Genomic DNA, 23,379 nt, shown 5'->3' on the forward strand with positions numbered 1-23,379 from the left:
GTCAAGACAGAAGCAGACTGTGAGGGACTCCAAGAAGATCTCACCAAACTGAGTGACTGGGCAACAAAATGGCAAATGAAATTTAATGTGGATAAGTGTAAAGTAATGCACATCGGGAGAAATAACCCCAACTATACGTACAGTATGATGGGGGCTAATTTGGCTATGACAAATCAGGAAAGAGATCTTGGAGTTATCGTGGACAGTTCTCTGAAAACTTCCACGCAGTGTGCAGCGGCGGTCAAAAAGGCAAATAGGATGCTAGGAATTATTAGGAAAGGGATAGAAAATAGGGCCCAGAATAACTTACTGCCCCTGTATAAAACTATGGCACGCCCACATCTTGAATACTGTGTACAGATGTGGGCTCCTCACCTCAAAAAAGATATTTTGGCCTTGGAAAGGGTTCAGAAAAGGGTAACTAAAATGATTAGGGGTTTGGAACGGGTCCTATATGAGGAGAGGTTAACGAGACTGGGTCTTTTCAGTTTAGAAAAGAGGAGACTGAGGGGGGATATGATAGAGGTCTATAAAATCATGAGTGGTGTGGAGAGGGCCGATAAAGAAAAGTTATTTATTAGTTCCCTAAATAGAAGAACTAGAGGACACCAAATGAAATTAATGGGGAGCAGATTTAAAACGAATAAAAGAAAGTTCTTCTTCACACAGCGTGTAGTCACCCTGTGGAACTCCTTGCCAGAGGAGGCTGTGAAGGCTAGGACTATAACAGAGTTTAAAGAGAAGCTAGATAATTTCATGGAGGTTAGGTCCATAAAAGGCTATTAGCCAGGGGATACAATGGTGTCCTTGGCCTCTGTTTGTCAGAGGCTGGAGAGGGATGGCAGGAGACAAATTGCTTGATCATTGTCTTCTGTCCACCCTCTCTGGGGCACCTGGGGTGTGTCTAGACTACATGCCTCCTTCGACGGAGGCATGTAGATTAGCCAGATCGGAAGAGGGAAATGAAGCCGCGATTAAAATAATCGCGGCTTCATTTAAATTTAAATGGCTGCCCCGATCTGCCGATCAGCTGTTTGTCGGCAGATCGGGGGAGTCTGGACGCGATGCCCCGACAAAGAAGCCTTTCTTCATCGACACAGGTAAGCCTGGTTTCACGAGGCTTACCTGTGTCGATGAAGAAAGGCTTCTTTGTCGGGGCATCGCGTCCAGACTCCCCCGATCTGCCGACAAACAGCTGATCGGCAGATCGGGGCAGCCATTTAAATTTAAATGAAGCCGCGATTATTTTAATCGCGGCTTCATTTCCCTCTTCCGATCTGGCTAATCTACATGCCTCCGTCGAAGGAGGCATATAGTCTAGACACACCCCTGGTGTTGGCCACTGTTGGCAGACAGGATACTGGGCTAGATGGACCTTTGGTCTGACCCAGTACGGCCATTCTTATGTTCTTATGTTCAAGAAAAAACAGGAACATGGAAATCTCCTATGCAGAGATAAACATCTAATTTAAAGTTTAAACTCACCCTCAGACCAAGCAAAATCACTTTACAGTAACAGAATTAATTACGACTTTCAAAACCTCTAAACTATCCAGAGACTGTAAACAGCATTTCAGAAGGTAGAATCACTAATCACAGAAGCTCCTCCAGTTCCTTGTCATACAGATGAAAACTCAGATGTGACTGAAAAATTGGCGAAGGCCCGAGGACCCACAATGATTTAAATCAATTTTTTGCAGGTATATGGATCGTCTTTTGTTGTCACTATTATAGTTGCAAGGTGTATAATAAATGGAAATGAATTGGAAGACATAGGTCGAAGTTAGAGGCCCCTTTGTCTCCTGAGGCCTGGGCCTAATGGCCCTGCTCCTCTACCCCCCCGCTCCCCCCATAGGGCCTGCTCTTGCCTTGCTCCTCCCCCCTCCCTTGCCAGCTTGAATGAGTTTAGAGTAGCCCCATTTGAGAGGTGTGTTCTGGGCAGATGTCTGTGTCTCCTCTGAAGGGAAGGGGATGCACTTTCTTGGGCTCTGTGAATTTCAGTGCTCCCCTAGGGGTGTTGCATCAGCACCAGAGCAGAGCTGCAGCCAATGTTTGTTTCTGAAAGCTCCAGGTATCAGGGCAGCTACTCCATGATCCTTCAGTAAAAAGATCTTAGTCAAGTCTCTTCTTCATATTCTCCTCTCCTCTCTTCCCCCTCCTAGGGAAGTGGTCTGTGTAGCGTGACTTCTGTCTGGTGTCACTGCTAGTGATCTGATCTCTCCCTGGAACAACCCTCCTCCCCACCTGGCCCCACATGCTCCCATATTGGATGTGCTCTGTAGGTTGCCTTTCAGCCTCTTCTTTCGCCCCTTGATTCCTCTGATTCTCTGTGTGTTGTGTCTGCTGGCTGTGAGCCCCTGCTTGTCCCAGTAAGGAGTTGGCAGAGAGGTGAGGTTTTCCAGGGACCCTCTCTGGAAGGTGAAGGAGCTTGGAGTCTAGGGATGTAGAATTTCAATTAATTGGCTAATCAATTAATTTGCATTGACTATTCGATTAGCCGATAAGGGCAACTCCACCCTTGAAGTGTAGCAGCAGCCCCAGGGCTGTTGCTGCAGAAGCAAAAGTGCTGCAGGCAGAACGGGGCCAGCAGGGGATTCAAGCAGTTCCCTGCTGGCCCTGTGCTCCCCACGCTGTTTCAAAGCAGCAGTGCTGCATGGAGCCCAGGGTCAGCTCAGGCTCCATTCGACATTTCAAAGTGGCAGCACCGCATGGAGCCTGGGGTCAGCTGAGGATTCCCCTGCTGACCCCGGGTTGCACGTGGCATTTCAAAGTGGCAGTGCTGCATGGAGCCCAGGGTCTGGCCCCGGGCTCCACATGGCGCTGCCTCTTTGAATTACTACCTCCGCTTTCCCCACCTTGCTGCCTCTTTCTGATAGAGACAGCAAGGTGGGGGGAGGGGTGGAAGTGACTAGTCGACTAGCCTATCGAATAGTCAACTAGTCATTCACATCCCTATTGGAGCCTACAGACTTTTCACCAGCCACAGCTCTAGCTGGTGCTGAACAAAGCAGCTCAGCTGTGATAGCAAGGGATAGCATGGTTACCTGTCTAAGATGTGATCTCGGAAAACTATGTGTCCTAGCATGCAATGTGGCCTGGCTGCTTGGATGGAGAGAGAGCATTGCTTGCTGTGTTCTGTAGTCTCTGCTGACCAACATCTGTAGTGAGAAAGAAGGAAGCTTCAATTTGTTCCACTTGGTGCCACCTTTACTCTCCTGTCAAGCTGCTGTTGCTGCTCTAGATTGGGTGAAGTTTGAAAACTCCAGTGCCAACAGAGGAGAGAGTTGTTACCTTGGTTCGGTGATGTGGTGGGAGCCTCAAGGGTTAAAGCCGACTACCCAGTGAAACTACTGGATGATGGTGAAACATATGATTTTTTATTAAATGGAATGATTCTTTTATTAAAACCAAATAACTTTCAAATGATTTAAAAAAAACAGGCAATTGCCTAATGCTTATACAGGGTGGAAAAACCTAAACTTAGCTATACTTAACGAATTACAAACTTATTTGATTACAATTCAACTATACGAAATCACTGTTTCTAATTCTCTTAAGGCAGCGCAGCATGCAAGCAAAAAATACAAAAACAAAGCCAATATAATGATAATAAAAACTTCATCCACAGCCAGCCCCTCTATAGTTATTTTAGGTAGCTGGTGGTTAGTTATTAATCTACCTCTACAACTTAACAACTCCTGGGTTACTATTTCTAACACTTATACTTAGCCTATATACAACACCACTATACAACACAAGATTATACAATTTACACAGTGTGGTTAATAGAACTCAGTTACACTTTACAGAATTACACAGTGAAATTAACACGATTCAAGTGTTAACTAAACCAATAACTCATATATTTAAGCAATACTTAACAAATCCAGCAATGATAACAGCATAAAGACACACTAGAACTCGGAGCATGCTCAGAACTCGCACACCCCTATCTTTGACTCGAAGGGTGGGGAGGCAGCTGCAGGGTGATCAATCCTTCAGCCGGACAAAAAAGACACGTGCCCTCAACACTCAGAACCTCCGTCAAACAAAGGAGTTGAGAGTCTTTTATAACATAACCTAATATCCGGTACCTTATTAGGGTCTGTTCCCTGGCCGGGCCTGATAGGCCGGTAATGAAGTAATGTGCAATATTGCCCTATAGGATTATTCATGATGCCCGCCTGATGGCCCCGTGGACAGTGCCGGGTGCGGGCATAGTCAGTGTGCATGGCAGTTGCATCTTATCTCCCTATGCCTACCTCCCTATTTTTCAGAGCCTGTAAGTCCCAGGATGCCTGTATGGTTAAATTCCGTTCACAGAAAGCTGCATTGTGCTTCCCATGCCCCTCTGAGTATCTCACGGTCTGGGTTTTCTGAGAGGGGCCTTGTGTGGCAGGATGGGCGATACGCGAAGGCCATGGTCAGAAAAAGCCTGCTTTACAACACGAGTCCTGTGCTGTTGAGCCTGAACTGGCTAATTAAATAGAGATCTTTTGGTAGTTCCTGACTCAGACTCCTCTGTGCGTAAATTATACTTGTTAAGGATCTTTTGGACTCCCGAACACTATAGTCCTGGCTACACAGACTTGCAATGGTTTAGTTAAGACAGTGCAATCCCCTATGTGGAGATTCTTATTTCAGATTGAGTGGTTTATTTTGAATTAGTTTAGTCCAAAAAAAAAATCTTAAACTGAGTCTGTCCACACTGGGTATTGCATTGCTTTAACGACAGAGGTGCAAATTCATACCTTAGGTGAAATATGTTGACAAGTCTTAAGACCCACTTACTGGCATGTGAGTAACACGTGTCCCTGAGTGAAAGGTGGGTAAGATTGTGAGACACACATGCCCAGGATCGAGGACTGAGTTACTTTCCTTTCCATATCCCAAACAGCTCGGGGGGGCTAAGTTGAGGCTACTGCCTCACTGTCTGCTTCCATCTTGGCCAAATTCCCTTGTCTGCTGAGTCATCAGATGGGAGGTGCAGACCTGGTGGTTCCTTCAATTCAGGTAGCACCACTGTCCATCTGGAATCATTGTTCAATGGTCACACCTCGCTGAGGACATGTCACCATGGAGGAAAAAGTAAATGCTCACTATCCACACCTAATATAGTGCAACCTCTTTACACATCCCTCTTCTCCATACCTCTATGTATGCAGCCCTACCATCCCACAGTCCATCTCTAGATCGGTATAGTGTGCCCATCTCCACAACATCTGCATGCCTTCATTCTTGAGAGCTGTCATCAGTACCGCACGTCCCACCTGCCCAACACACACAGCACGCCAGGCTTCTAGCTGGCTAATGAAGTCAGATGAAACCAAAGGTAAACCTGGTCCCTGCAATTCCCACTAGATAGCAACCTTGAGTTCAGTAGCTTGTCATTTATAGCTCCCTTTCTTTAGGATCCTTAAGCCAGTTTCCAGTGTATGGGACAGAGTTCCTACTCCAGCCTGTTTGAATCAATATTGAGAGTGAAATCTGTGGAAACACTGCTGCAAATGCTGTATTAAGTTCCAGCCATGTCGCACATGCAACTTTCCCTTTGGCCACTAGTGCTTTAATACTATTCAAAATAAAACATGATCCAGTTTGTTTGGCAAGATGTATCCTTGATAAAATCCATGCTGCCTATTGCTCATGGTGTGCTGTAGCATGGGAAGGGAAGGGGATTTATGAAGTCCAGTTACAATGGGGAATCCTGTGGCACCTTAAAGGCTAACAGGTTTATTTGGGCACAAGCTTTGGTGGGCAAGGACCCACTTCATTAGATGCACTGGAGTGGAAAATCCAGTTAGGCTCCTTACTCCTCTTTTGAAATAGGAGTTTTGTGCTTGCTTGTTCTTCTGAAACTCCCTCCCTCCCCTCACCCAGTGGATAATTATACCTGCTTTCTCTTTGAATCGTGAGTGTACGATTTTAGTGGGAATGGAATTTTGACTCCTGGGCAGAGACTGCCAAGACCATTCCTGTGTCCTTTTTGGAAGCTTGGTATTTCAGCAGGTTTGTGAGGTAATTATCAGGGGCTGAGTGAGTTTTATCAGGGGCTGAGTGAGTTTGTTCAAAGGGAGTGTCCTGTGAAAGAGCAGTGTGGCTCACTCTGAAGCATGGTAATAACAAGCTAATCCTATGCTGCTGTCCGGATAAAGCAGGAGTGTCCTTGAGGCAGCTTTGCAAATCAGAAGATAGAAGAATAGGAAGAGACCTGGAGAGATCATTTAGTCCAGTGGTTCTGAACCTTGAGTGGGGGGCCACGAGCAGGTTTCCAGGGGTCCTCCAAGCATGGCCAGCATGAGATTGTTGGGCCCAGGGCAAAGAGCTGAAGTCCCACCTTAGGCAAAGCTTGAGCAACTTGATTCAAAGAGACCAGTTTGGCAAGGGCCTCAGGCTATTGCCTTGCTTGCTACCCCTTTAACATTGACCCTAGCTTTTATATGTAGAAACCCAGGCGGGCCATGGACTTTTTATAGCATGTTGGGAGGGGCCTCAGAAAGAAAAAGGTTGAAAAACAGAGGAGGCCACTAGCCATGTGACACTTCCCCCCTCCCCCGCAGCCCGGGGAAGGGCCAGGACAACCCCCCCTATGTCCCAGGTCTCACTGCTCCCCGCTTTCCCATGCTTGCTCTACTCCTTCCCCACCTCTTTTCCCCCTCCCCAAAAGCAATGTGACCCAGGGGATAAGTGGGGCCGGGAGCTAGCACTGACAGGAGGGGTCTTCCCGCTCTCCCCCCACTTCCCCCGCACTCACAGGCAGCAGTGAGGTGAATGGAGCAATGCAGCCCCAACTTGCTCTGCTCCCCGGCCACATCTCTCCACTTCCCACTGGTGAGTGCAGGGCTGTCCCGCCCCTTCCCCAAATGACATGGCTGAAGCAGCACAGCGAGCTGGGTCGGTTGTTCCACTTGTTCCACAACTGCTGGTGAGTGCAGGAGGGGGAAGACCCCTGCTACAGGCACCAGACCCCCTTTTCTGCCCCTGCAGCTGGTCCCCCCGCACCGGTTGGTGGCTGGGCCATTGACTCTTGCCCTTCCTGCCTATGGTGTTTGAGGGATGTAACCCCTTGTGCTTCCTACATGCATTGCCTATGTTGTGACCCCCTGATTTAGTCCACACAGACACCCCTCTCCCTTATCGCATGCTGAGGCAAGATCAACTAGCCCTAATCTGCCTAGATCATTCCTGATGGCTGTTTGCTAACCTGTTTTTAAAAACTTCCAAGGGTGGAGCTTCTGCAACCTCCCCTGGTAAACTATTCCATGCTTAATTATCTTTTTGCTTAAAAATCTTCACCTAATATCTAGCCTACAGGCCCCCTTGCTGCAGAGTAAAACCCATTGCTTCTTGTTCTTCTGTCAGTGGACAAGGAGGACAGTTGATCACTGTCCTCTTTACGCAAGCCCTTATTTGAAGATTGTTCTTAGGTCTCTCCTCCAATGTCTTTTCTCAAGACATAGATCAAGTTTTCTAAACCTTTTGTCATTTTTGTTGCTTTCCCTGGACTCCCTCCAGTTTGTCCTCCTCTGTCTTGAAGGGTGGCACCAAAACTGGACACGCTATTTCAGCGAAAGCCTCATCAGAGTAGAGTAAAGCTGAACGATTGCCTCCTGTGGCTTGTAAGTGACCTTCCTGTTAACACAGCCCAGAGTATTAGCCGTCTTTGCCACTGCATTACAGCATTGACTCATGTATTCAATTTATGATCCATTATAATCCTGAGATCTTCTTTAGCAGCACTATCACCAAACCATTTTTCTTATTTTGTATTTTTTTGCATGTCATTTCTTCCTTCCCTAAGCATTGTACTTGGCATTTGTCTTTAATGGATTTCATCTTATTGATCTCAAATCAGTTCTCAAGTTTGTCAGGTAATTTTCTCCTCCAAAGTATTTGCAACCCCTCCTGAGTGGCACACAACTTTTATATGCATGCTCTCCAGTCTATTTTCCTACTCATTAATGAAAATATTGTGTAGTGCAGACACAGACTAGATCTGCAGGACCCCCTAGATACATCTTCCCAGTTTGACAGCAAAAAACTGGTGACTACTTTTTGAGTATGGCCTTTCAACAAGTTCTGGACCCATCTTATAGTAATTTCATCTAGACCATATTTCCTTAGTTTCCTTATGAGGATATTGTGTCGGGACTGTATCAAGAACCTTACTACCATCAAGTTCTATCACATCTACTACTTTTCTCCATCTAGACCACTGACATTGTGAAAGAAATAGATTATGTTGGTTTGATATGCTTTGTTCTTGACAAATCCATGTTGGCCAATATTTATTACCCTACTTACTACCTTTAGGTGCTTACAAATTGATTAATAATTGGTTCTAGCATCTTTCTAGGTATTAAAGTTAGGCTGACTGGCTTATAATTCTTTGGATCTGCTGTGTTCCCATAACTGCTAACAGTTTGGAGATTAGTTTCAGATTGCTTCAATTAGTTCAGTACGTATCTTAGGGTGAGCTTCATCAGGCCCTGCCAACTTGAATATCTTCAACTTTTATGTAACTATTCTGTAACTTGTTCTTCTCCTATTCTGGTTTGTGTTCTTTCCCCCGGTTGTTAATGTTAATTGTGACCAGGTGCTTAAACACAATTAACGTTTTTAGTGAAGACTGAAGCAAAATGTACGTTAATGCCTCAGCCATCTTCATGCCATCTGTTAGCTCTTCTTCCCCACTAAGTAGAGGATCTGCACTTTCCTTTGTCTGTCTCTTTCTCCTGATGTATTGATAGAATCTCCTCTTACTGCCATACATGTACCTTGCTAGGTGTAACTCACTATGCATTATCTGACATTAGGTTGTGCCTAGAGGCCTCAGCTAGGTTTGGGCCCCATTTGTTTGGCATTGGACAAGCTTTATAGTGCTGCAAAGCTGACAGTTTAAAAGGCAAGACACAACTGAGGCAAGGAGGGGAGGTGGTGTGCGATGACTGGTGAATGCTGCTCTTCACAGATCTTTGGCAGTAACAGCAGCACTGCTTTGTTTGGCAAGGCACGAGCCTGAGTGTGGCTGGTAAAGATGGGTAAGGAAAAATGGTAGGATAGCTGCAGTTCTATGCAGTCCTTTTTAAACATATATGGATAGGAAAGGCTGCATTGTAGGTTTAAAAGAGGAGCATGGAAGTGCACTGTTATGAATAGAGAAGTAATATGATTACAGGCAGTCCAATAACTTTTCAGCCTTCTACAAAATGCCGTGCCTGTTTTATATGCAGCGTTGTCTCTGCTGTTGCAATTGGGGGAAAGGATAGCTATAATATCTAGCTTGGTTTTATACCCATTAATAAAATCAGCAATGAAGATACAACAAAGAAAAAGAATGTTGGCCTGGATGATTATAAACATGTGCTGGAAACAGACTTGGTGTAGACAGCACTAGGTCAACAGAAGGATTCTTCTGTCAGCCTGTCTACCGCCACTCTAGGAGGTGGAGTAACCCATCCTGTTGGCATTAACAGTCCCCCAAATAGTCTCTACTTACCTCCTACCCAGCCCCCTTTGTTCAGAGCAATCTGACCTTGTACCTCCCTAGCTGCTATTCATGGATTATTTATATTGCTTCTGATGACTTCTCCCCGCCTACCTGTTTTATAAAAGCTCTTTTTTTCCCCTGGGAAGCAGTTCCAAGCTAAATCAGAACTTATTTCTTATTAACCCCATATAGTGAGACAAGAAAGGATTTGACTGGGAAAGGTGTGCCCACTCCAACACATAAGCACATAGCTTGTACCTGATGTTCGCTTCCCCTACAGGCACATGCATAAGTGTACCACCTACGTACACCTGCATTGCTATCCTCCAGCTTTGTGTGATGGCAGAACTGCTGCCTGCATGTACTTGGAACAAGGGCCTGAGAGTGCTTATGCCAAGAAGCAATTCTTAGTGCATGAAATTCACCCCTATGCAGAGGGTCACCACAAGATCTGTTCCTTGCTGGATCATTCGTTGCGGAGCCTCTGCAAAGGGTGAATCTTTTCCACGAGGAGTAAACTGAGGGGAGTTTGGGAGGTTTTTCTTGGCATTCTCCCACCCCTTACAAATGGCATTTCAGAGCCAACTGCAGTCAGCATTTGTGTGCAGAATTGCTCCCCTGACTGATCCCAGCAGGAGAGAAGTCCAGGACTGAGGACTCTAGGCTAAGCATTGCTGTTGACAGGGCATTTGTGGCTAGAGGGTTCTTGAAGCTGAACTGGAGGCCCCTCTGACATCTCCTGTCTGTCTGCTCTTCATAAGGTGTGTGGGAGAGAGGAGGCAGTGTAGGGGTGTGGACTGATAGTGATTCTTAAACTGCCAAATAGGAATTTGCTTGAGACAGCCAAAGTCTCTTCCTGCAGCCCTGTGCCTCAGTTCACCTCATGATCAGGCCAGCCCTGCCTGAGAGAGGGGTTGGCTGTGGCCAGGAGAGGTAAATAGCGGAGCTCGGTGTGTTACAATAAAGATTAATTTTCCCCATGGACAAAACCTTGTTCTTGTTCTTAGATGGCATGTGATACATTTTCATCAGGCTATCGCATGTGTAGTGGGCAGGAATTTTTTTTTTTTTTTTTTGCTTTTGAATGAGATTTGTTTCTCAGCCACATTAGCTCCATCAGAAATGTTTACAGTCCCCAAAACAGTCAAGCTAGTTGGTGTGCGTGCGTGCGCATGCGCACGTACGTACGTATGTATGTACATACGTACCTACACCAGCCCATCATGGCATCTGGAAGCCTGGGCAGGAGGAAGGGCCACTGGCCCAGGCCCCACCACTCGCAGAACTGTCAGGACTCTCGAGGGCAGGTTCCTAGGGATTTTGTCATGCCCTGGTTTACCACACTCTAAAATAACCCTTTGTTGGATTTCAGCAGAAGGATGGCTCAGGAGGCAAGGCACTAGTGTAGGACTTGGAGACCAGGGGTCAAGTCCCTGCTCCGCCACCAATTTCCTGTGTGATCTTGGGGAAGTCACTTCAATGTGACTCCACTTTCTCCCCTACCTCCTGCGGATGGCGTGAGAATAAATACATAAGTCTGGGAAGCACTTTGAGATCTGCTTTTGTTATTTATCACCTTCCATTTGAGAATCGCAGGGTGCTCTACTAACAGGTTCATCTCATAACATCCTTGGGAGGGGACTAAATATCCCCATTGGGCAGATGGGGAAACTGAGGAACAGAGAGGTGGCAGTGACTTGCCTACGGTCATCTAGTGAGTCAGTGGCAGGGTTAGGAATAGAACCACTGCCCTGAGTTCATTTGCCACAAGTCCATGCTGCTTTCCCACTAAGCTTTAAAGCCCGGCGACCGGAGCCCTAGGTGTACTTCTGTCACTTCCTCAGTGAGGCTGAGTGGTAGGCGAGTGCCTGTGTGAACAAACAGCAATGGGTTGTATGAGGAATGGAGAATTCAGCAGAGCACTGCCCAGAACGGTGGGTCTCTGGACTTCGCATTGGGTGGCTGCACAAGCATCTATGACTTAGCAATTTAGGATTTCTGAGTCTGGGAGGAGGAGAGTGGATGAGCACATGAATGAGGGGGTGGGAGAATGACTCAGCTGCGAGGGGGCGGGTGGGCGGAGTGGAGGGGCAGGACATATATGAAAACAGCTGGGCAGTGTTTTTTTTCTGAGAGCTGTGACCTGAAACCCTGGGGAAGCAAACTGGGAACAAGGAGCGTAAACAGAGGAAGACCCAGGGAGGGCCTGAACTCCTCCAGAGACAATGAGGTTCTTCCTGCTCCCCAAGGTAAGAGAGAACATTGGGCTCCATGTGGAGAGCGGGACATGGATTTCTAGAGGCAGCTTCTCAGCTTGGAGCTTGCTCCTGCTCTCCCTGGATGAGCTCTACTCTGCTTGTTGTTCGCCCAGAGGGAGGTGAAAGATATTTGGGAGCAGAAAATCCAGCCAGGTCCTTTGGTTGTTTTATATGCTGTGTGCTCCCTTCACTGTGCCCTCCCTATGCCGTTCTCTAATCCCTGTCATGAGCGCAGACTGGAGTCTTTTGGATCAAGAACATGGGCTCCCCAGCCAGGGCCCTGTGCTCCAAACTCAGCCCTGAGCAAACTTGCAACCCTTGTACAAGGGCTTGTAATGGAGTCGCTTGCCCCATGGGCGTGGCGCCTGCAGGCAGAGGTCTGGGGCCCAGACATTGATTCTGAATCCCCCTCTAAGAATATTTTCTTTCCTGCAAGGGGTCTGAGCCAGCAGCCCGACCATATGGAGGAAGTGAGTCCGGGAAGTGTAGGGGGGAACAGAGCCAGGGGATCCATTACAGACTGATAATGGAGTGGAACATTTCTGGCTATTGTCAAGCAGGAAAGCATTAGATTTCTCTACCGGGGAGAGCTAAGTGCAGGGTCCTGAAGGTGAGCCCAGCATGATCAGACAGTGGGAGAGACAGAGGGAGCAGATAGTGTTCTGGGAAGAGGCAGGAGTAGGCATCGAGGGGTTCGCCTGGATGGTCTTCCAGGCTGTGATCTGGTTTTCCAGTCCAACTATATTGTGTGTTTCAGGTCCCACATTTTTTATAGCCTTCCTGTGAGCTTATCTACTGGACAAGCTTATTACAGGTGGCCGTGCATTCCTGGCACCCTGGCTTTGAAATGAGAGTTGCATTTCTCCTAGGTGAGCGGCCTATCCAAACTGTCAAACCACAGCTGCCCCAGCCAGATGTACTTTTTACGCTGGCATATATTGGCCTTGACACCCTCGTTGTTGGGCCCCTGTGGCATTTTACAGAAGTAGGCACATCACCTACCCCTCCGCCACCTGCTGAGAGACGCTGCCACTTGGTCCATAACTGCTGTGGGATGTTCACAGCTGCCTTGCGTCTGCCGGATGCTCACACGTCTATCACCTGAGGAGGTGTTTGGTGGAAGCTTGTTGTTGTAGGAGCCCTCCAGCCAAGTAGCCCTTATCTATAGCCCCTTCTTGTTCTTTTCGATCAGGGACTGTGATCCCAGGGTGCCATAGGAGAGTGAAGTGAGCAGTTCTGTAAGAAGCCCTTGGTTCAGCTTTGAGATCTTTTTGCCGTTCGCTGATTGCCCTGTGTTCGAATGTTCGCTGGGCCTGTGAGGTTGAAAGCAGTGTGCTCTGATGGCCCTGGCTCAGGCCTCCCCCTCCCACCGGAATCTAATCTAATTCAAGGATGTTTCCTTACACAGTAAGTGGCCACAGGGAAGGCCAGGGCCCTGGAGGCTGCAGCAGCGCGTTTGGTACAGCGTCACGCTGGCTCTTACTCACAAGGGCAAGTCCAATGGCCTTAGCTCTGACTCTCCTGCGGGGTGGGAACCAGCTGAAGGAACCTTACTAAAGGGTGAGGACAAGCCACAGCAGCATGCAGTGCTGTGGGGAGGTGTCTGGTGGGGGCTGCAGAAATCTGTGTTCTTGGTTCCAGTTTAACTTTTCATGTGGCTCCAAAGCGCCAAATACAGCAAACCGAATGTTCGCCACTTCCTGAGAGGCAGGAACGAGAAGTATTATGTTCTCTGTTGATCACCAGGGAGATTAAGGGCCCGGTTTCCAGACGCGTCGAGCACCCGCAGCTCTGCAGGAGATCAATGGGAGCTGCAGGTGATTAGCACCTCTGAAAAATCACTCCCCAGGTGCCACAGAGCTTCAGTGGCAGAAGGATTCTGCGGTTCCAGGCTCCCGGTGCTGTGCCTTGATCCGGAGGCCACAGTGGGTTTTTTGTTTTGTTGTTTTTGTTTTTTCCCAAGCTGGAGATCAGGGAGGCGGTAAAAGTCTATTGAAAGGACATCTGGTACTAAATTAGTGGGATCCTGGAGCATTGCTGATGACAAACCTTTTGTGTAATGGGACAGAGGGGTTGCTAACGTGAACCCCAGTGCATGGATCTGTAGCGTGGCTAGTAAAGCCAGGAGGTGTGGAGCGGATGCTTCAAGTCTCTGTGGTTCTGGTGCAGGCACCGGTGGGATACTGTGCTTGTTTTATCCCAGGTCGGCGAGAGGCTAGCTTCTCTCACCTGCCCTAGCGAGACCGGTGGTGGAATCCTTTCTGGGCCTGTCAGTGTTAGAAAAATGCCAGGTGTAGAACATGGGAGGGAGTTAGAAGAAGAGTGATAAAAGCTCTACTCCTCGGGAGAAGTATGCTAAGTGCAAACAGGCTGGCTCAGTGTGCACAATGCCCAAGGAGCAGTGGGTTTGTTTAGAGGCCCAGGAAGGTAGAACTAGGAGTAATTGAATAAAACCGAACAGAAGGCAATATGGGCTGGATAGCCATAATATTCCTAATAGAAATAGGCAATCAATAGCTGGCCTGGCCTGGGCATAGGATATTTGCCCAGGACAGGCTACATATTCATCTAGATCTCTGGGGCTATGTCTACACTACAGAGTTTTTCCGGGATACAGAGGTATCCTGGAAAAACTCTGCCACATCCAGGGAATGCATCCGCTTTTTCGGGTCCGTTTCCAAAAAAGCAGACGTGCTCTTTTGGAAGCCCTGTATTCCTCATTTCCTGAGGAATAAGGGCTCTTCCGAAGGAGGAGGTTTTTCCCACATTTGGCCCGTGTAGACAGGCCACATGTTGGAAAAGCCTCTTCTGAAAAAAGAATCGGGTAAAGGTATGCAAATTGGGGTTTGCAATTTGCGTGCCTTTTTACAAAAAATACCTGCAGTGTAGACATCACCTGGTTCTACCTGTCCAATCCATATATTACCTGTCCAGTTCCCCACTATTTCTTTTATAGGGAAATAGTGAATCTGAAGTATTGCTAGGTGCAGGGACTGTGGACTTCCCATGATGCAGAGACAAGGGCTGGATCTAGCTCGCTGCAGTTTGTCCCAACTACTTTGACTTCAGTGACGTTGTGCTCAAGTGGCCAGGCCTGCGCCTGGTTCAGGGCCCTCTCCAGCTGTGTTTCAATGCTCTACCCCGGTGCCATCCAGGAGTGGCCGTCAGCCACTTACTGCCGTGCCCGCGGCTTGGCCACGTGGTGGTCTTAGGAGGGCTGGTGGAGTGCAGTCTTGTTTCCATGCTCTGGGATTCCTCTGAGGTTTTGCTCGGGATGCCAGTCACAGAGCGCAGGCTGCTAAGGATGAAATTCCATCCCTCCTGCTTGCTCACGGGGCTGTGGCAAGATTACAGTGACAGGAATAGAGTGTAAACAAACCAGCAGGTTGGCGGAAGCCTAGGAAAGGCAGGAGGAGGTGTTGCCTTCACCCCAGGATCCTTGTACTTTTCCATTTCCAAGTGTGGCGGACTATATATAACCCAGAGCAGGTTGGAGGGGGGTGGGCTGGCTTTGCAGGCTCTGGCCCTGCAGGTCTCTGGCCTTGTTTCTCTCCCAAACTGGTCCATCTTCTCACTCGCTTGTGAGCCTGTCCTGTCCATACACCTCCCTACAGCCTTGGCTTAACGTATCCAGGAACCAGCAGCAGGGATCTTGTTGCAATAAAAAAGATTGCAACAAAAATGGCGGTCAAAAAAGCAGATCAAAAAGGCAAAGAGGATGCTAGGAATTATTAAGAAAGGGATAGAAAATAAGACCCAGAATATCTTACTGCCCCTGTATAAAACTATGGTATGCCCACATCTTGAACACTGTGTACAGATGTGGTCGTCTCACCTCAAAAAAGATATTTTGGCCTTGGAAAGGGTTCAGAAAAGGGAAACTAAAATGATTAGTGGTTTGGAACGGGTCCCATATGAAGAGAGGCTAAAGAGACTGGGACTTTTCAGTTTAGAAAAGAGGAGATTGAGGGGGGATATGATAGAGGTCTATAAAATCATGAGTGGTGTGGAGAGGGCCGATAAAGAAAAGTTATTTATTAGTTCCCTAAATAGAAGAACTAGAGGACACCAAATGAAATTAATGGGTAGCAGGTTTAAAACTAATAAAAGAAAGTTCTTCTTCACACAGCGTGTAGTCAACCTGTGGAACTCCTTGCCAGAGGAGGCTGTGAAGGCTAGGACTATAATAGAGTTTAAAGAGAAGCTAGATAATTTCATGGAGGTTAGGTCCATAAAAGGCTATTAGCCAGGGGATAAAATGGTGTCCTTGGCCTCTGTTTGTCAGAGGCTGGAGAGGGATGGCAGGAGACAAATTGCTTGATCATTATCTTCGGTCCACCCTCTCTGGGACACCTGGTGCTGGCCACTGTTGGCAGATAGGATACTGGGCAGATGGTCCTTTGGTCTGACCCAGTACGGCTGTTCTTATGTTCAGAGGCATGTTTCCTCCACCATTTCAGTGATGTCCCTCCAAACCCCATGTTCTGCAGCCTCGACCAAAGCAGCATTCCCTGCTCCGTTTCAGCTGATCACCCAGCTGTGTGAGTGCTGAGATGCTCCTCTGTGTCGACAGTCCCTTCTGCTACTTGCACCATCTCGAGAGTCCCCCTGGAGGGACAGGGATGGTGAAGGAGCTGAGTGGTGCCACTAAGTGAATCAGACGGGAGCAGAAAAGGGGAGAGTTTCCTCTGTGTGGGACGTGGCCTGGCACGTGGGTCTCAGCCTGGGGGCTGTAACCTCCCCCCTTTCCCTTTCCACATTACCACATGAGAAGGGAATCCTGGCTAGATCCCGCCTCACTCGGGTATTGTCTTGGTATGGAATGGTGCTTAGCATAGGAGGTTGTCCATCAAGATGCCTGGGCTGCCTTTGTGTGTGACCCCAGGCCTTTGCTGTGCCTGAGCCTCTTCATCTGTAAATAGGGTTGCCAGGTGTCCGGTTTTCACCCGGACTGTCCATTATTTGGGTCCTCCATCCAGTGAAAAAAAACAGAAAATACCGGAAGCCTGGCTGAGACAATTTTCTTCTACCGCATCTGGCGGGGGCGGTGGATTAAAGAGTGTGGGGCCATTTAAAGACGCAGTGCTTTTTTCCTTTTTGTTGCTCAACAGCTTTGGTCTCCTCACCAGATTTTTTCCTGGTGTTTTTTTTAGTGTTTGGTATGTTTTGTTAAACCATCTGGCAACCCTATCTGTAAAGTGGGGATACTGCCACATGGCGGAGTGGGTGCTGCTTTGCTGATGGCCAGAATGCCCCACAAGGCACTAGGCGAGCGAGGACACGTTGGTCGTGCATGGCTCGGGAGCAGGCAATGCTAAGAGAGGCAGGTAGCAAGCTGAATGCTCCTAGGAGGTGGGGGTGTTAACAGCATTTGGGAGCCTGGCAGCAGCTTTCTGAAAACCCTTGCTGGACTCCATCCTCTGAAAGGCCTTGAAGCTGAGGAGCTCTGGGACTGGAACATTCTGCTCCTGGACAGGCAGCACCGTCAGTGTCTTCCGGGTTCTGCTCCCAGGAGGGAGGATGCATACCGGGCTTGGGGTGTGAGAAATCTGGCTGCGTTCTCCAAGTTGAGGACATGAGGCAGAGTTAAAGCTGAGGAGCAGAAACTCTGGAGAGGACTGGGCTGACCTGTGCAAGCGCCGTGGCCACTCTCCTGTCAGCCAGTCCCCACTCTTTCCCTGCTCCTGCACCAGCTGTAAAAAGGCAAAGCGCTTTCGTGAAAGATTCCTCCTTATCTCTTGCTTGCAGAGTATACTTTCCTGCTCTGTTATTGGAAGCCCAAATCAAGATACCAAGAAGCTGTTTTTCTCTTGCATAGTAATAAAGTTCTCGCTTACACTCAGTATTTGCAGGTAGCCTCTTCTAGGCAGAATGCATTGCAAAAGGCTTTTTTGATTATTGCAGCTGTTGGGTGAAATGGTCAGACCCAGGTCAAAGCACTGTCAGACTCTGTGACCCTCACTCTTGGAGCTTTCAACCATTTCAGGTCAGGCAGATTTATTTAGATTTGGAGTTGTTTCCTTTCAGAATACCCAGTAACAGTTGCGTGGAAAGCACGGCACCTGTTTTGATGCAGGGTGTGCTTTCTAAGGATCGGATGTTTTACGCAGTTACCTTGTGAGCTGAAACAGAGTCCTCCGTTGGGGAAAATGGCTGTCTTTTTAAAAACTGAATGATCCTAGTGTAGGGAGGCCAGGTGGCTAGGGTCATATTGTTAATAGACACAACTTCTGTTGAGGAACGAGACAAGTCTTTGAGTGCTATAGAGCTCTTTTTCAGGCTCTGTGGGGCACTAAAGCCTTGTCTCTAAGGGTATGTCTACACTGCAAAGTTAATTCGAAATAAAAGCCGTTATTTCGAATTAACTTTAATAGCGTCTATACATAGCAACTGCTATTTCGAAATTAATTCGAAATAGTGGAGTGCTTAATTTGAATTTGGTAAACCTCATTCTGCGAGGAGTAACACCAAATTCAAAATAGCTATTTCGAATTAAGTGCTGTGTAGACACTTAATTCGAAATAGGGGGCCTCCAGCTCTTCCCAGGGAGCCCTGGTGGCCACTCTGGGCACAACCAGGAAAACTTCCTCTCCTTTCCCCCAGCCCCGGCGCCATTAAAGGGGTAGACCCTGGCCACAGTGCCTGTGCCAGCTCCAAGCCTGCCAGCCCAGAGCCACCAGTGGCCACCGGGGCCCCTGACTCAGTGGCCCCAAAACATGAGCCAGCAAGCCACTGGCAGCCAGCCCTCCACTGCTCCCAAGGAGCAGTCTGTCAGCTCCCAGGAGCCTGACAGAGGCTGGAGAAGGTGGGCGCCTTCCTGGTCCAGGGTGGAGATCATGGACCTTATTCAGGTTGGGGGGGATGCCCCCAATTTCCATGATATCCGCACTAGATGGAGGAGTGCGGCTGTCTACGGCAGGATAGCTGCCAGCCTGGCCACCAAAGGCCACATGTGAACCCAGGAGCAGGTTTGCATGAAAATCAAGTTGGTCTGGTGAGACCTCCAACCCTGTGCCCTGATCTTCCCCTCCCCCTTCTTCTCCTTGCTTCCCCCTTCCGGCTCGCCCCTCCAAGTTTTCCCTTCCCCTCTCCTGCCACTCTTCCCTGGTCTCCCCAGAGGTTCATCCTCCCCCCCCCCCATTTTGTTCAATAAACCCAGTTTCTATTTTTGAACATACGTGTCTTTTATTTGACATTAGGAAGGGGGGCTAGGGAGGGGTAAGTGGAAGGACGTGAGGGAGGAATGGGGCACAAGCCCCCGGTGGGGAGGACCGGGGATGCTCTGAGGGCTCCTCGGGGTGGATGCTCTCCCTCAGGGCCTCCTGGAACCTGACAGCCCCCTGATGGACCTCCCCGGATGGCAGCCTGCAGTAAGTGCAGCCGGGCTGATGGCAACGACCCCACGAGACACACCGGCGTGCCCAGGGGCACCTCTGGCTCCATGTGGCTGAGTGCTGTGGTGTCCCGAGTGAGGGCACTCCATGACAGGACTGCTTTGCTGTCCCTCATTGAGGTAGACAAGCAAGTGGGGAACCCTGAGAACTCTCTGTCCAGGGTGGGGGTAGGGTCCCTTTAAGCACAGAGCTCAGTTAGATTCAGGCAGCAGCCCTGCACACTAAGTCCTAACCTGATGCCCTGCCGGCACTGGTTTTGGCCAGCCTTAACTTCAGTTCAGGGTCCACTCAGTGTGGACTTGCTATTTCAAAATAGCAAAATGCTATTTTGAAATAGTTTTTGTGTATAGATGCGTTATTTCAAATTAGCTTAATTCGAATTAACTATTTAGAATTAAGTTAACTCGAATTAATGCTGCAGCGTAGACATACCCTAACAGATGTTCATGCAATAAAAGAGATTATTCCTCATCTCACTCATGTCCAGAGACCAGCACAGCTGCAGCACTGCAAACAATCCTGAGTAGCCCAAACGAGGTACGTAACAACCGATGTGTTAAGCTATCATGTTTGCACAAGGGGAAAAAAAGTTGGACAAATTGTAGAGATGAGGGAAGCTTGGAGAGACCTGCATGTGGGAGTGGGCAGGAAATTAGACTTGTATTTCAATGTGATCGGCATGAAAGAAAGTGTCACATTTCGGGCCAGGAGTGTAAAGCTTTCATGTCCTGTATCAGGGAGGTGACAGTCTATCTCGCTGGGGTATTGAATGCATTCTAGGCACTTCCTAATCAGAAAGATATTGACATACTGGAAGGAGTTCAGAGAAGGGCCATGAAAATGATCAGGGAGTGGAGACAAGTTAGAAAGGGCGAATGTGTGGAGCTTGGCTTGGAGACAGCTAAGGGAGATGGGATAAGTTGACCCATGTTGGAAGGACATAAGTGCTCATAAGGGAAAAGCATTATTTAAGCCTGGGGCTTGATTTAGCAGGAATGGGATGAAATTAAGAAAACCAACGTGTAGGTGGTTGAGAGAAGAGGCTGTAGAACCGTTGTCCAGGAGAATGGATGAAAGCGTCAGGGACTGGGAGTTTGTTAAACTAGCCACGACAAATTATCCTACAGGGAGGTCCTGCAGGGCAAAAAGACTGGAGTAGCTCATCCTTGCCTGAGTGCGACTTGTGCGGTTCCCAGCATCCCAGAAGATGTGTGCATTGTGCTGCCTGGGTAATGAGCTCACAAAAGGGGTGGCCCCGCTTTGGGAAAGCACTCTTAGCACATGTTTATGTCCATCCCTAGGCGGGGAAATGTTTAACATTAAGTATGTCTTTACATCCCCAGTCACTTGAATGGCACATGCTTAAGGTTAAGCACGTACGTAAGAGCATTCGTGGGTAGGGATGTTTCCTTGATGTGGAGCCCTTAGGTGGAGTTGCTTAACACCCCCTCTCCCTATGCCAAGCTCAGGGCAGGCTGTGTCCACAGCAACAATGGGACAAGAAGTGCTGCTCAGATGACAGGACTTTGCCCGGGGAGCAGGTGGGCTAGGACCACAGGGCAGTACAGGTTCTCCCCCTGTGCTCTCCAGGCTATACCCTGCTCTGGCATTGTGGCCAGGGCTTTCCATTGGGAGCAAGCATATCGGGATGTGCCGGGGCAGGATGGGTCTCAGCTTGTCCCAGTGCTTCCTTCCCTTGCTGCAATCTTGCAAAAGTACCACCTTCTTGCTGGCTACCACTGGATAATGGCCACACTTTGCCATGCACCAAGAGAGCACTAATCGGCGGTGTCTCCTATATTTAGCAATAATTGTGTGTGCTTCATTTCTCGGCAGTAATTAATTTCTTGGCATGCCACCAGCCAGCAACAGCTTCCGTAGGTGCAGCTTCTTGCTGATGTAAGTCTCAGTGAACGTCACTTCTGTAGCGCTGCTGCAGGAGGAATCGTCCAATGCAGTGATGTCTTAGAGAACAACCTTTCTAGCCTAACTTCCGCCTGCAATTGCTTCCTAAAACATGCGTGGCTGGTCTCCTGATCCAGCTACCCAGCTGGCCTGGGCTGAAATCTGAGGCCAAGGATGTGGCATCTGTGCCTGCACAAGGAATAGATTTGTCTCAGTTCCCAGGAAATGTGCTGCCTGTCATTAGGCCTGGCTGCTGTCTTGGGGGGCTGTTGGCTCTGGTTTTGACCAGGTGCTGATCCTTCTGCCAGTTTCTGAGTGACGTTTGGGATCTCGTGCCTTCCTGCCCGAAAGGCCAGGGTGCATTGCTCCATTCAGCCCTTCAGGGAGGAGTGGATAGGCTAGGCAGCCCTTAGGAGTTTATGGCACCCTCAGACACTCAGTTGCCATAAGATTCCTTTTCCCCACCAGGGGTAATGGAAGAGCCATCAGGACGGGGCCAGGAAGCCTGGCAGAGGTGGGTGGGGGTATGAGGAAGGAGTGACTGTCTCTTCAGGTTGTCAGGCTGTTTGTTCTACTTTCCCCAGCGTGGCAAGCAAGCACAGTGCGGGCACTAGGAAAGAGAAGCAAAGCTGCAGCTTCTCCCTGGTCAGGGGGTTAGCAGGCAGGCCATCGCCACAGTCACATGCCTCGCTTTCGGTGCTAGGCCATGTGACGTGGGTGCAGGGGAGCGTTGTAGGGAGCTCCGAGGGAAGGGAGCTCTTTGAGTGACACATGGCACCAGCGCTGAGCTGGTGCAGAAATCCAGTGAGGCCTGGTCAGACGGGAGGGGTCACGCTGTACTCACTGTTTGCTCTCCCTGAGGGCTGGGTGCCCAGGATCCCACAGAGCCGGGCGTGTGTGTTCAGAGTTTAAGGAACACACCTGGCAGAGCTAGCAGAGGGAGCTCTGCGGTTCCTTTGCACATGAACCCCAGTGGTGCTGCTACTAAGGAGGTCTGACGTGAGTTGTACAGTGCAGGGAGCAGAGGAGCCTTCCATGGGGCAGCAGCCACCGGGTGCCCAGCCAGTCATGCCTCGTTGATGATCTCCAAGGGCGAGACCCCCCCATTGCAGGCCAACGGGAGGCCCTGTGTTAGGAAGCAAGGTTTCTGTCCGTCTGTCCAGTAGCCTGGCTCTGACAGGCGCCAAAATTTGGTGACACACTGCACTGTGCTGCTCCTCACCCCCGAAGGGCAGCCTTCCTCACCTCACTTGTGGAGGTCTTGGAGCATGGGCCTTGCTGTTCTCTCCAAGTGAGCGTCACTTGCTGGCCGGGGGGGCAGAGCTTCTCCTTCCCAGGAACATAGTTCAAAATGGGGTCAAAACCGGCTGCGCCTTTGACCTCTTTCTGTCTTTCCACGGGCACCCTTTCATGTGACAAGCCCAGGGCCTACACGTCTCTCCGGGTGGAACCCTGCCATTCACCCCACTTTTCAACTGGGTTTCCAGGCTACCGTACCTCTCTGGACCACCCAGGAGTGCTCAGCATGGCACCCCGGGGCTGTAACCTGGCGCTAAGTGCAGTGACACAGGACGGCCTCTTCCGAAGAAGCTGCGTCTCAATCCCAATGACTGTAGCATTTAGGGGGCAAAGGGTTAACACAACAGTCAGCCCACACGCCTGGGTCTTACCGAACGCTGAGCATTCCCTCAAAGAGCAGGCAGGGCCAGCTTATCCCCCGGACTCCAGCCTTTAGGGGCTGGGATTCAGGCCAATTCCCTGCCTCAGTGTCCCTTGTTTCCTGCTGAACTTCAGGGGGTGTCTCTTTAAAACCAGGCATGCCCCTTTGTGCTCTGTTCTCCCCAAACCAGGGCCCCTTCCCCTTGCCAAACAGCTCTGGTGCGCATAGGGGCCTGGAGCGAGACTAGCAAAGAGAACAGCCCAGTCACTGTCTCCTAAATGGAAGCCACAAACTCCTTTCCTGGGACACCACATGGCAGGGCCCCAGCATGACACCCGGCAGCAGGTACAGCTCTCCCCCATTTGCTCACAGCGCGTGGAGCAACATTTCCTGTAAGCTGTGCACTTGGGCGGCCACCCAGGAGAGATTCAAATGCCACCCAGTGGATTAGCACCCAGCAGAATGTGTTTCTACTGGTGGTGCACAACTGCATATAACAAAATTTATTCCACGCATGGATGGAAAAAAATTAGAGGGAACGTTGCTGCAGAGCAGGTATAGTCCAGGCAGCATCAGGGCATGCTTCCTCCTACCACCCCACCAATCTGCCTCCACCCCCTGCCCTGGCAGCTTCCTCTCCTGGGACACACTCTCTGTTCCAGTCACTTGTTA

General features: G+C 49.2%; 1 protein-coding gene across 3 annotated transcripts in view; it reads left to right on the top strand.

Moving 5' to 3' along the window:
- Positions 1-23,379, top strand: part of TMEM63B (transmembrane protein 63B) — a 99,623-nt gene that overhangs the window by 12,918 nt on the left and 63,326 nt on the right. Inside the window, exon 1 of one of the 3 annotated variants that reach the window (XM_075925035.1) lies at positions 11,594-11,739. The exons of the other annotated variants lie outside the window; for them this stretch is intronic. The gene's annotated coding sequence lies outside the window, so the exon portion shown is untranslated. Of the gene's footprint in view, positions 1-11,593; positions 11,740-23,379 lie in introns of those variants that run through there. 3 annotated transcript variants of the gene reach the window in all.

This window comes from Pelodiscus sinensis, chromosome 3 (genome assembly GCF_049634645.1).
Source record: "Pelodiscus sinensis isolate JC-2024 chromosome 3, ASM4963464v1, whole genome shotgun sequence".
Taxonomy (NCBI): domain Eukaryota; kingdom Metazoa; phylum Chordata; order Testudines; family Trionychidae; genus Pelodiscus; species Pelodiscus sinensis.